Raw genomic sequence first — 13,168 nt, 5'->3', positions numbered from 1 at the left:
GAATTCATATGCAAGTAATTTCTGTATGGGGTTAAAACCTACATTTGGTATCAAAGTTGTTTTGACTTCAAGGGGATGCCTTTGTTGCTAAGGGGTTTCGCTCGGGCCTATGGTAGACCCTGTTCAGTGGGAGATCTATGGGATTGATTCTAGTGATAAAAGAATATGGCAAGCAATGGAAAGACAGAGATCGAGAAATTTAATGGTCAGAGTGTTGAGATATGATAACTCAAGATGGAGGATCGGTTGGTAGATAAAGATTAGTGGATCATGGGATATCCGGTTATTAAACCAACAGGAGTGTCCGATGGAGAATGGAAGAAGTTGGATCAGAAGGCAAAGAGCGCAATAGGACTGTAGTCTATGTGTCTCAGATTCATTATTGTTGAATGTATCAGGGGAAGCTACGGCTAAGGCTTTGTGAGTCAAGTTAGGGACTTTGTACCAATCTAAGTCTCTGGTGAATAAAATGTTCCTACAGAAAAAGTTGTATAACCTGAGGATGAAAGATGGAGACTCGGTGACAGAGCATCTGAATGCGTTTAATACTGTGGTAAGTAAATTATTATCTAATGATATTAAAATTTTAGATGAAGATAAGTGCATAAGTTTTTTGTGTTCTCAACCAGATTCGTGGGATAGTCTGGTTATTGCAATAGGTAGCAATGCAATTGCCTTGTAGTTTGATGAGATAGTCTCATTCTTACCGATGAAGGAGGTGAGACGAAAAAATATGGAGAGCCAGAATGGTGATGCCTTGTCCTTACGAGGATGGTCCTAGCACAGAAACAGAAATAAGTCATCAAGTGGGAGATCTAAATCAAGAGGGATATTTAAATCTCCAGGAAAACTTGTAAGGTGTGCTGGAAATGTGGAAAGGAAGGGCACTACAAAAGGGACTGTAAATCTAAAGCTCCTAAAAAAGGAAATGGATCTGATGATGCTCCTTATGCAAAGGTGAAAACCACCTTACATGAAGGTGGGGACGTGTACTTGGCTTCTTCAAGTACACATGTAGATCTTGAGGCATGGTTGATTGACTTAGGTGCATCCATTCACTTCCCTCCCCATAGAGAGTCATTCTACCAGTATGAGAAATATGATGGTGGTGATGTATTCTTGGGGGATGACAAGAAGGCTAAAATCATTGGTTGTGAAAAAGTTAAGTTGAATTTGCAAGGTGGAAGGATTAGAACAACTCTGAGTGTTCTTCATACTCCTATATTGGCCATAAATCTAATTTCTGTAAGCAAGTTGGATGATGTAGGTGTAAAAACAGTGTTCGAGAAGGATACCTACAACATGGTTCAGGGAGCACTGGTATTGAAGTAGGGAGATTTAATTGGAACTCTGTACAAGCTGCATGGTAGCGCTGTTGTTGATGGGTGCATCAATTCTGTGGTTCCTGAAAGTGGAGCAGAAAATCTAGTGGTCTCTGGAGAAAATACCATGCTATGGCATGAAAGGCTTGGACATATTGGAGAGAAGGGCCTTCAAATACTTCATGGTAAAGGTATGGTAGAAGGTATGACTAATAGCTCTCTAGATTTTGATTTCTGTGAAAATTGTGTACATGGGAAGTAGAATCAGGTGAGTTTCCCCTCTGGTGGTAAGAGGGTGAAACATATATTAGAGCTTGTGCAGAGTGATGTGTTTGGACCTCTGAAGGTTCCATCACTGGGTAAGTCTATGTACTATGTATAATTTATACATGACTTCTCAAGGAATACATGGATATATTTCCTTAAGAAGAAATCTGAAGTCTTTGACAGGTTTAAAGAATTTAAGGCTCTGGTGGAAAACCAGACAAAGAAGAAGATAAAGGTGTTGAGGATAGATAATGGTGGAGATTTTTGCAAGAAGGAATTTGAAGAATTTTGTAAGAAGTGTGGTATAGCACGATAGATAAATAATCCATACACACCTGAGAAAAATGGAGTTGTAGAAAGAATGAACAAGACGTTGATGGAAAGGGTAAGAAGCATGCTCACTGGTGTCAGGTTAGGAGAAGAATTCTGGGCAGAGGCGGTGGAGACTTCATGTTACTTGGTCAACATATCACCTTCATCAGTGTTGGAGGATAAGAATCCAGAAGAGTTATGGACTCGTAAGAAACCCTTTCTTTCACATATGAGGGTATTTGGATGTGATGCATATGTACATGTTCCAAAGGAGAAAAGAACGAAGTTGGATAGTAAATCTGAAAAGTGCATGTTTATTGGGTATAAGGATGGTTTAAAAGGTTATAAGCTTTGGAACCCAGTGACAAGGAAGGTTATGTATAGCCGAGATGTGGTGTTTAAAGAGGTGAAAGATGTTATTAAACATGAATTCCAACTAAAGGAACTTGAGAAAATAGAGTTTGAGCTAAAGGAGGAAGAATCATACTCTACAGCATAAGATGAATCAGAAGATGAAGAGCCACAAACTCAGGTTGTAAGAAGATTAGTTCGAGAAAGAAGGAATCTAGAAAGGTATAGTCCATCTACTTTCTGTTAATTTTTTTCTTTATCTATTACTGACGATGATCCGAAAATTGTGAAGGAAGCAATAGATTTAGAGGATATAAAACTCTAGAAAGAGGCCATGGTTGATGAAATGGAATATTTGCACAAAAATGAGGCTTGGGATCTGGTGGAGTTTCCAGCTAGAAGGTAACCCATTGGTCGAAAATGGGTGTTTAAGAAGAAGACAAATGCAGAAGGAAAGGTGGAGAAATACAAAGCTTGGTTGGTAGCAAAAGGTTATTCCCAGGTGCCGGGAATTGATTTTGGTGATATTATTTTCTCTTGTTGCCAAGGTAGCTTCTATTAGATTATTTTATTTGTTGTTGCTTCTTTTGATTTGGAGGTAGAACATATGGATGTGAAGACAACATTTCTTCATGGGGATCTAGAAGAGGAGATCTACATGAAGCAACCTGAACTCTTTGCGGTGAAGGGTAAGAAAGAACTAGTATGCAAGTTAAAAAAGTCTCTGTATGGGTTAAAACAATCACCAAGGATGTGGTATCAGAAATTTGATATATTTATACAGGGACTTGGCTTCACTAGAAGCAAAGAAGATCATTGTGTGTATTTTAAATTAATTAGAGACTGTGTTATTTATTTGGTATTGTATGTGGATGATATTTTGTTGGTTGGAAATGACAAATAAATTATCCATGATTTGAAGACCCAATTGTCCTCCAAATTCGACATGAAAGATCTTGGTTCTGCAAACTATATTTTGGGCATGGAAATTAAAAGAGATCGGGCAAAGAGGAAGATCTGGTTAAACCAAAGGAAGTACTTTGAGATAATACTATAGAGGTTTGATATGCAAGATAGTAAACCAGTGAAGGTTCCTATTCCTGTAGGTGTGAAGTTATCTGCTAAACAATGTCCCAAGGCACAAGAAGAGGAAGAGGACATGTCCCATGTTCCATATGCAAGTGTAGTCAGTAGTCTAATGTATGTGATGGTTTGTACTAGACCAGGAATTGCACATGCAGTGGGAGTATTGAGTAGGTTTATGTCAAAACCACGGAAGGAGAACTAGAGAATAGTGAAGCAGGTTTTTAGGTATTTGTGTGGCACTAGTGATTATGGTTTGTGCTACCAAGGAAGACCAGGACTCAAAAGAGTATTAGATATTTGTGGCTTTGTTGATGCAAACTAGGCTTGAGATCTGGATCAGAGAATATCTACAAGTGGGTATGTGTTTAATCTATTTGGAGGTGTAGTTAGTTGGATGAGTAAGAAACAATCTGTAGTGGCAATATCAACTACAAAGGCACAATACATGGTAGCCACTCATGCAATCAAGGAAGCAGTTTGGTTGTAGAGATTGTGTTCAAGTATGGGGTTAGTACAGGGAGCTATAAGGATAGACTGTGACAGCGAAAGTGCAATGTTCTTGGAAAATAACCATGCTTATCATTCAAATACAAAGCACATTGATGTTCAATATCACTTCGTGAGGGATATGATAGAAGACAAAAAGGTGTTTCTAGTAAAGGTGGACACCTTGAAGAATATTACAGATGCATTAACAAAATTTGTGAGATTTGAGAAGTTCTCTTGGTGTAGAGAAGCAATGGGAATTAGAGGGGTGGATAAATCACTAAGCTCTCCTATGGCCCCCTGTGGAAATAAAAAAACAAGTGGGAGAATTTTATTTATGTTATATTCTTTCCACGACTATCTCCCCTAGTTAACTGGGGGGGTTAGAGGGGGGGCAGATCCCCCCCTTTGTTGCGTTGATTATGTAGCGGGGGTGTCATAAGGGGTTTAAAGGGGGCAGTTAGACTCCCTCTTCGGGGTCCAGGGTAGTGCCTCGGGGAAATTTTTTTTGGACCCTATATTAGGTGGGCAGACCTACCTATGGTTTTGTGCATGGTTTTCGCACATGGTTTTGGGTGCGATGGTTTTCAGTCCATGGTATTGGATGCTTCGGGAGGTATATATATGTATTGTAAAATTGAAAGGAACATAATGAAAAATGGAGCTGGTAATCTTGATTTAGGGATCCAGGGGAAAATCTCTGTGTATATGTGTTTTATTTGTTATGCTCTCACATATTTTTTTTTTGTGTTTTAGAATTTGTATGCAGGTAATTTCTGTATGGGGTTAAAACCTACATTGCAAAAAAATCCACAGTAGCTCTTGAGGCAGTTATTGAGGGTGTGATGGTCTCCATTAGCTCATGGGAGTATCCCATAGAATTCCTTGTCCTCCAACCCAAAACCAAGTTTAATGGGTACCCTATGATTTTAGAGAGACCGTGGTTAACCACTATTGATGCTTACATTAGTTCCGGGCTAGAAACGTGACTATAAAAAATTGGCATCTCACAAAATATCTTGTATTACATCCCCCTGCTCAACCCTTTGTTGATAATGACCTTACCTTTATGGGTAGAGGAAGAGGAGGAGGAATATTTTTACTAATCGTCCCTATATGCAGTTTGTACCTTAGACACTATTGTAGGAAGGAGACAACAATATGAGGATGACCTTATTGAAAACTTCTTGTAAAATAAACCTCTTACTGCCATGCCAATCGGTGAGTTAGTAGAAGAATACTTATGGAAATCCGACAACACTCCATGGGATGCGATTTTAATTGAAAATTATGATAAATATCATGCTAATATTGTGGAAATCATTCCATCCAAAACTCTAAAAATCAACCCTTCCCTCTCAATAGAGAAAGAAGAGAAACTATGCACAGTATTGAGGCAACATCTTAATGATTTTTCTTGGGACTATAAGGAAATGAAAGGGGTGAATTCCTCAATTTTTACCCATCGTGTTTAAATAAAAGAGGGATATAAACCTATGTGACAACCCCAGAGGAGAATAAAGCCTGCCCTTCAAGACATTATGGAAGAAAAATTTCAAAAGCTATTTGACGCAGGATTCATCTACCCCATTTCAAATAGTGAATGGGTATACCATCTTGTCATAGTACCCAAGAAAAATGGGAAGTGGGAGCATTTGTGTTTACTACATGGAACTCAATAAGGCTACAAAGAAAGATCAATTTACCTTTCCTTTCATTGATCAAGTCTTGTATGGGCTTGCAAGGAAGAAGTTCTTCTCATTCCTAGAAGGATTTAGTGGGTATAATTAGATCTAGATTAGCCTTGAGGATCAGGACAAGACAACCTTCACATGTCCATGGGGGATATTTTCCTATAGGGTCCTTCCATTTGGCTTGTGAAATTCCTCCACTACATTCCAAAGGGAAATATTGAGTATTTTTGTTGATATCGTGCATGAAACAATTGAAATCTACATGGATGACTTCACCCCTTATGGAAACGATTTCACGGAAGCTCGTTCCAATATGTGTGAAGTATTAAAGAAATGGATTGAAATGAATCTCTCACAAAGCCCCAAGAAGTATGATCTTTTTATAAATGCAAGGATTATCCTAGGTCACTTCATTCCTAAGGAAGGGATCCAAGACAACACTAACAAGATTTTCATTATCAAAAGAGTCGCTGTCCCTAAAAAGCAAACAGGTGTTAGAAGTTTTCTTGTGCTAGCTAGATATTACAAAAGATTCATTAAGGATTTTAGTAAGACGACTTCACATTTTTTTGGATTTCTGACTAAGGATTTAGTTTTCTGTTGGAAAAATAAATGTCAAGAGGCATTTGAAGAGCTGAAAGAGAAATTAACCACTGGACCAATTCTTAGTGGTCCCAATTTGGAATTTCCTTTCCACATCCACACAGATGCATCAAAAAATTTTGTAGGATAAGATTTGGGATAAGTGAAAGGAAAGTTTCCCTGTGCCATATACTTCCTTAGTAAGAACATATCCAAAGCTAAACTCGATTACAAATTTATTGAAAAATAACTCTTAGTTGTTGTTCACTCCTTGAACAATTTTAGGCATTATATCACTCGGTACCAAGTATTTGTTCATACTGATCATGTGGCCATAAAATATTTACTGAATAAACCCGATGTTAATGTTAAGATCATTAGATGGTTATTATTATTGCAATGATTTTAGCTAAACATTGTTGATAAGCCAAGAAAGGAAAATACGATTGCATGTTTTTTGTTTAGACTAACATTGCCTACAAGAAATGAAGAAATGATAGATGACCAGGTTCTAGATGAGAACCTCTTTTCCATTTCACTATTGTCCCCTTGGTTTGTTGATATAAAAAATTTCTTGCTTGATGGGAGATTCCCTCCTAATCTATCCTCCAAGGAGAAGAGAAAGATTATTTGAAAAAGTGCCCCTCTCACCTAGATTAGGGGAAATCTCTTCAAATTGGGACCAGATCAGATCCTGACGAGTTTAATTGAGGATGATGTTTTTGACATCCTCTCAGCATTCCATTAAGGATCCTGTGGGGGGCAGTTTGCTTCCAACAGGATAGCCTTCAGAATTCTCCAAGTTGGTTACTACTGGCACACTCTACACCAACATGTTGTGATATATATTGTCACATGTGATTAATTCCAAAGGATGGGTAAGCCTACACCAAAGGATGTAATGCCCCTGCAACCTCAAGTGACTCTTGAGCCATTTGAGAAGTGGGGCATGGATTTCATTGGACGAATTGACCCCCCATTTAGACAAAAGAGATATATCATTATGTGCACTGATTATTTGACAAACTAGGCTAAACTGAAGGCAGTAAAAGAGGCAACACAACAGAAGTTGGAAGAGCGTCTAATGGAAAACATGTTGTACAAATTTGGATTCCAAAGGGAACTAGTCACTCATCAAGGGACTTAGTTTACTTCAAATATGATTGAAGGAATCGTCGAATAACATCATATTTGGAACCGAAAATCCACTTCCTATCATCCTCAAAAAAATGTGTAGTTGGAGCTCACAAACAGAGATTTGGAGAAAATATTGACTAAATTTTTCACCAGTAGGAAGAAGGATTGGGAATCTCAACTTGTGGAGGCCATTTGGGCCTATACTACCACTTGGAAAACCACCATTGGGTTCACTCCCTTTCAGTTGGTTTAATGCAAGAAGGAATTTTTGTCCACTGATTTTGAATACAACACCATGAGAATGGCATGACAATTGGATTTGGACATCACCAAGGCTCAACATTAGAGGTTGCAACAACTCAATTCTCTTCATGAGTTTATACTACAAGGCCTCATGCATATTGAGGTGGTCCAATTGTAGAGGAAGATTTGGAATGACAAAAAATTTAAAGAAAGGAATTTCAAATAGGGTGATTAGGCCCTCCTGTATGCTTCAAGATTCAAGGACTTCAAGGGAAATATGATGAAAATATGGTTAGTTCCTAATCTAGTGGAAAAATGTCATGAAAACGACTTTATCCATATCAGAATTATAGATGAAGAAGGAATTCCACTTTTAGTAAATAGATATCAATTGAAACTCTACAAAAGACCTCTATCAAAGGAGGACTTTACCAAATCAACAAAGGAGTTGAATGTTATTGGGGATCTCGCAGCTCTTAGTTCATCATACCTCTGATCAAAAAAATAAGAAAAAGAAAAAGAAAATAAAAATGAATAAGAAGCCTAGGTGAAATCATCCATGAGGCTCTTGAGGAAAACCCTAGGGCTAAAAACCTCTATGAGGCAGTCCAAGGGTCAAAGAAAAGAAAAAAGAGAGAAGAAATAATGAAAAGATCCCTAGGTGAAAACCTCCTTTGAGGCACTTGGAGTAGTCTTGTAGGTTGAAAAACTCCTTTGAGGCAACCCGCAGGTCTCAAAAAAAAAAGAGAAGAAAAAAAGAAAAAAAGGAACAAAGAGAAGAAAAAGGAGCCCTTACATCATTGTTCCTAACCTGGATTTTCGCAGGGTTCTCGTGGCATCCCAAAGAGGATAGATGACAAGGAAGACAAATCCAAAACTCCACTTTTCCATCTTCCAGCCTAATTATCTGCATTTCCTCCACCATTTCACCACCTTCCCCAATTTCTTCCATCACCAGGTCACCTATCTCACTCAATTCTTCCTTAATCCAAAAGTGCTACAAGATTTCCATGTATTGTTGTAGTATTTCCCCAAATGTTCTACAACATTGTGATTGACAAAGGAAAAGAATTTAGTGTTGGAAATGCAACAATAAAATCCTAATTTAATTTTGTCCTTGAATGAGAGAAGGAATAAAATTGTAATTCCACATCACAAGACAACTTGTATGATTTAACTAAGTTAATTTGACTTAGTTGGCTCAGTTAATTCGATTTGAGGTTCTAACTTGAGTCATGTAGAGTGTCTTCAGCTTTATAGGATCCATGGTTGAGTTTATTTTGAGTTGTAATTAATTAATTCAGATTAACTAATTTAAAGTGAGGTAAACTAGTTCCAACTGATGGAGGAACTAGTAGAAGGTTGGACAGTGGGGTGTTTCTTCAACCAGTTAATTGATTATTCACTCATAAATAACTCATGCATGTCATATCTGATAGTTACCCAATTGAGATTAGAGTTCAAGGGCAGTGTACTATGAGTTGTATATCATCCAAATTGTACAAGTGGTTCATGCAGTCAGAGGAAGGCCTATGAGGATTTTAGAATTCCAATTTAAGAACTTCCCTAATTAATAGGGGCTAATTCCCAAGGAAACAAAGAAATGAAATAGGGACTTCAACAAGAAAAAAATTGGTTAAGTATTTCCATAGGACTGTCTAGGAGGTTGTCTGACAGATAGAGATAGTGTAGAGGTTGCTCGGGCTTGAGAAAAGCATTATAATCTTCTCATTTTTTTTACTAATGCAATATATAAATAGAAGGGGTTTTTAGCTATGGAATTCCATGAGAAATCAATGTGTAATGTGTTTATTGAATTCTTTCTCTTGTATGCTTAATGATTTCTCGAATGATTAATTATTTTCGTTGATGACTAGAGTAGATTCAAGTCTTTTTTTTTAGCAAATGACATAAGCAGTTTGAATCTACAAGAAATTTATACATGGTATTAGAGAAAAAATCACTCTAAAAGAGAAGAATATGAGTTTTTTTTTGCAGGTGAAATCAAATTTGTAGGATCATTCTCTGAAGCTAGCAATATGTTGTTCTACAGATTGATACTGGAATATTCCCTTGAAGGTAGTTCAAGTTATATTTCTTGGAAGGATAGAATGGAGGTAGTGTTGGAAGACAACGGGCTGAAATAATTCATAGAAAAATATATTCCTAAGCCTCTAACAATAGATGCCCAATATTTGAGTGGAAGAAATGTGTTGCAAAGTTGAGAATGATCATACTAGAAGGAGTTCGAGATCATATTGTCTTGAATCCCCATGGGAAGGAAACACCATATGTAATGTGGCAAGCCTTGATCAATTTGTTTCATAATAACAGTGGCCACATGAAATTGGAACTGATGGAAAAGCTTTAGAAGATCAAGATGGAGAAGGCTGATATAATACCACAATACTTGAGTAGGTTCACCCAATGTTAGGATGATCTTAGGAGTGTCGGTATTACAGTTGTTGAAGATGATATGGTCAACCTAGAACTTATAGGCCTTCAAAAGAGTTGGCACAACTACCAGGATTTGGTAAATGGGAGGGGCCATCTACCAAAGTTGGAGCATTTGTGGTCCGACTTGGTGCAAGAAGAGATAAGGCGGAGCACCAAAGATGGAACCTCACCCAAGCATGATGATGAGGATAACTCTACCTTAGCTGGAAAGGAGAAGAAAGGGAGGGGAAATAAATTCCAATCCAAAGGAGATTCCAGTCAGGATGGTAAGAAGAAGCACTTGTCAAAAATTAAATGTTTTCAGTATCATGAGCTGGGACACTATGCCACAAAGTGTCTACACAAGAAGGATGACAAGAATCCCTCAGGAGGAGTGGCAGGTGAAGCTCCTACTTCACAATTCGAGTTTGATTTCACCCTCATTGCATGCATGGTGACATTGATGATGGGTAATGTGTAGTATTTGGATAGTGGAGCCTCATTCTGTATGATGGGCAACAAATAATTTTTCAGTGACTTGGAGGAGAATGACCTACAAATGCACATATAAATGGGAGATGATTGAAGGTGTAGTGCGAAAAGCGTCAATACTATTACTTTTCAGAGGGAGTTTGGTTCTCCTCTCACATTAAAAGATTTCATGTATGTTTGGAGTATGAATAAGAATTTAGTTTCATTTTCTATGTTGGAAGACTATGGCTATGATGTGATATTTAGAAAATAAAATACTTTCCTTCATCAGATAGTCACATGAAAAGTGAAGCGGATTGGCGTTCAAGTGAGAAACCTCTACAAATTGGATGTAGAATATTGTGCAATAATGAGCACAAAAGTAAAGAAGGTGCAGATATGAGACATCGGTGAATTATGGAAGATAATATTAGGCTACTTGTACCACATAGCTTTAAAGATCATGGATAATATTTCTACAGGACTTCTAAATGGTGCACTAGAGAAGAGAGATACATGTAAAGGGTGTACATTGGAGAGGTACAGCAAAGCCACCTTTCATGATAAGGGTAGTCGAGTGAAAACTATCTATGAAAGAGTTCACTTAGATGTGTGTGGACTATTATCAACAACCTCCACAACCAAGCATAGGTATTATGTAATATCTATAGATGATTTCTCACGTAAGTGCTAGATTTTCTTCACGCAGAAGAAAGATCAGACATTCCCTAAATTTTTTGAAATTAATGAACTTGTTGAGAAAGACACTGGAAGGAAAGTGAAGGCTCTATGGATTGATAACGGTGGATAATGTGTGTCAAATGAATTCAAGATATTTTGTAAATCCGAAGGCATTCGATGAGAGCTAATAGCGCCCCACAACCCACAACAAAATGGGGTGGCTAAAAGGAAGAACATAAGTATTGTGGGAGCTTCATGGGTGATGTTACATGATCAGGGCCTACCGTTTCACTTGTGGGATGAAGCATGCAACACAATTGTATATGTGTAGAACAGAAGTCCTCATCGAATTCTTAGGATGAGTAGACCAGATGAAGATTTTTCAAGGAAGAAACCAGATGTGTCACACTTCAAGATTTTTGGTTCATCAATTTAATGTCATTTTATCAAGGATACAAGGAAAAATCTAGAGTTGAGAACTAATTTTGGAATATTTGTGGGATACACTGATATACCTCACAACTATTGGGTGTACTTTCTATCTCACAAGATGACAATTTTTCGTAGATATGTGAAGTTATATGAAGAGAAGGCCATGAGATGTTCCCTTGAGAGGGAGCTTAAGTTACGTGCATATGAGGAGCTTCTAGGTCCAAAGGAAGAACTTCAAGATGATGTGGAGAAACCACATGCAGAGGAGTAGAGAATAGAAGAACCCACTCATGCAGAGACATCTAGAGATGAAAGGAAGTGTATCAGAGAAGCTAAAAAATTGGTGCATGATGCTAGAGAGAATTTGGGAGAACCCACATCACAACGCAGAAAAAGGAGGTCACCATATCGGTACAATAGCCACATGGATCTGATCAGTGAGAGTGTAGAGAATAAACCATCCAAATTCGAAGAAGCACTAGAACAACCAATATGGGTTGATTCCATGGTAGAGGAGTATGAAACCATTATCAAAATTAATGTTTGGGAAGTTTTCCCAGGACCATCAAAAAAGTCAGTGGTGAGTTCCATATGGATTTACAAGGTAAACAAAGTAGCGAATGGGAGTGTCAAGAAACACAAGGCTAGATTTGTGGCTTGTTGGGAATGGAATTCCCCCACATCAGGTTTTGGGGCTCAAATCCCAAGTTTTGGTTAAAGGTTTTGAAAGACTCCATGAATTGCAGGCGCAAAGCGCAAAGTAGAGGTCAAGTCATATGGTTGTATGCCCTAAAGTAATGTAATGTAATGTAAAGTCATGTCTGCCTACCCATGGTCCATGGACCATGGGATTGTATAAATAGAGCGAGTCTCTAAGTTCTAAAGAGGGTAGATGATAGAGAAAGTAGCGAAGGAATGGTTTGAGATTAGAGTAGGACTCTAAGTGTATTGGGTCGTAGTAGTCAGAAGAGGCTCTGCAGATGAGTGTGTAGAGGCTTAGTAGAGTCTGCAGCTGAGTGCACAGGGTGGTGTCGAGTTTGTAAACAATATTGGAGATTAATAAAAGAGAAGTTGATTCCTATTCCTGTCCAATTGTTGTGCATTATCTTTTTTATGTTTGTATTCGTTTATGTATTACACGCACTGATATGATTGTTGAATATGTTGTAATAACCTTGAATCTTACACACACAAGTTAAGTAATTGATTAATTAGCAAGGAACTTGGGTATTATATAGGTCGCGCCCCAAGGAGGGCTGCATGAAAGCCACACTGCAGGTTACGAAGGAATCATAAGTGTGCATAGCGACAGGTCAGACCACGGACCTCCAGAATCCCCTCAGACATCCCAAGGGTGCGGAAACCTGGTTCTCGCACCCTCCCATACTACTTCAGGTGAGACCTCAATTCGCGGTCCATGGATTGTTGCCTAAATGGCAAGTAGTAGTGGGATTTTCTTGGCTAAATCACCTCTGAACCTGGGTCAGGCCCATACAAGCCAACAAATTGTTTTTTTGCTGGGACCGAGATCTGCATAACGTATGTCTGACATCTTGCCATTGGAACCCAACAAAGAAAGAAAATGAAGAGTGGCTGGACATGAAGATTCACGAGTTCACGACACAGGAAAATAGAAATCCGCGAGTATCTATGAAACAATGGTTGGAG

This window comes from Pinus tabuliformis, chromosome 3_2, assembly GCF_031772625.1.
Source record: "Pinus tabuliformis cultivar Carrire ecotype Pingquan chromosome 3_2, CPIR1, whole genome shotgun sequence".
Taxonomy (NCBI): Eukaryota; Viridiplantae; Streptophyta; class Pinopsida; order Pinales; family Pinaceae; genus Pinus; species Pinus tabuliformis.
Note: the sequence above shows the minus strand (reverse complement) of the source record.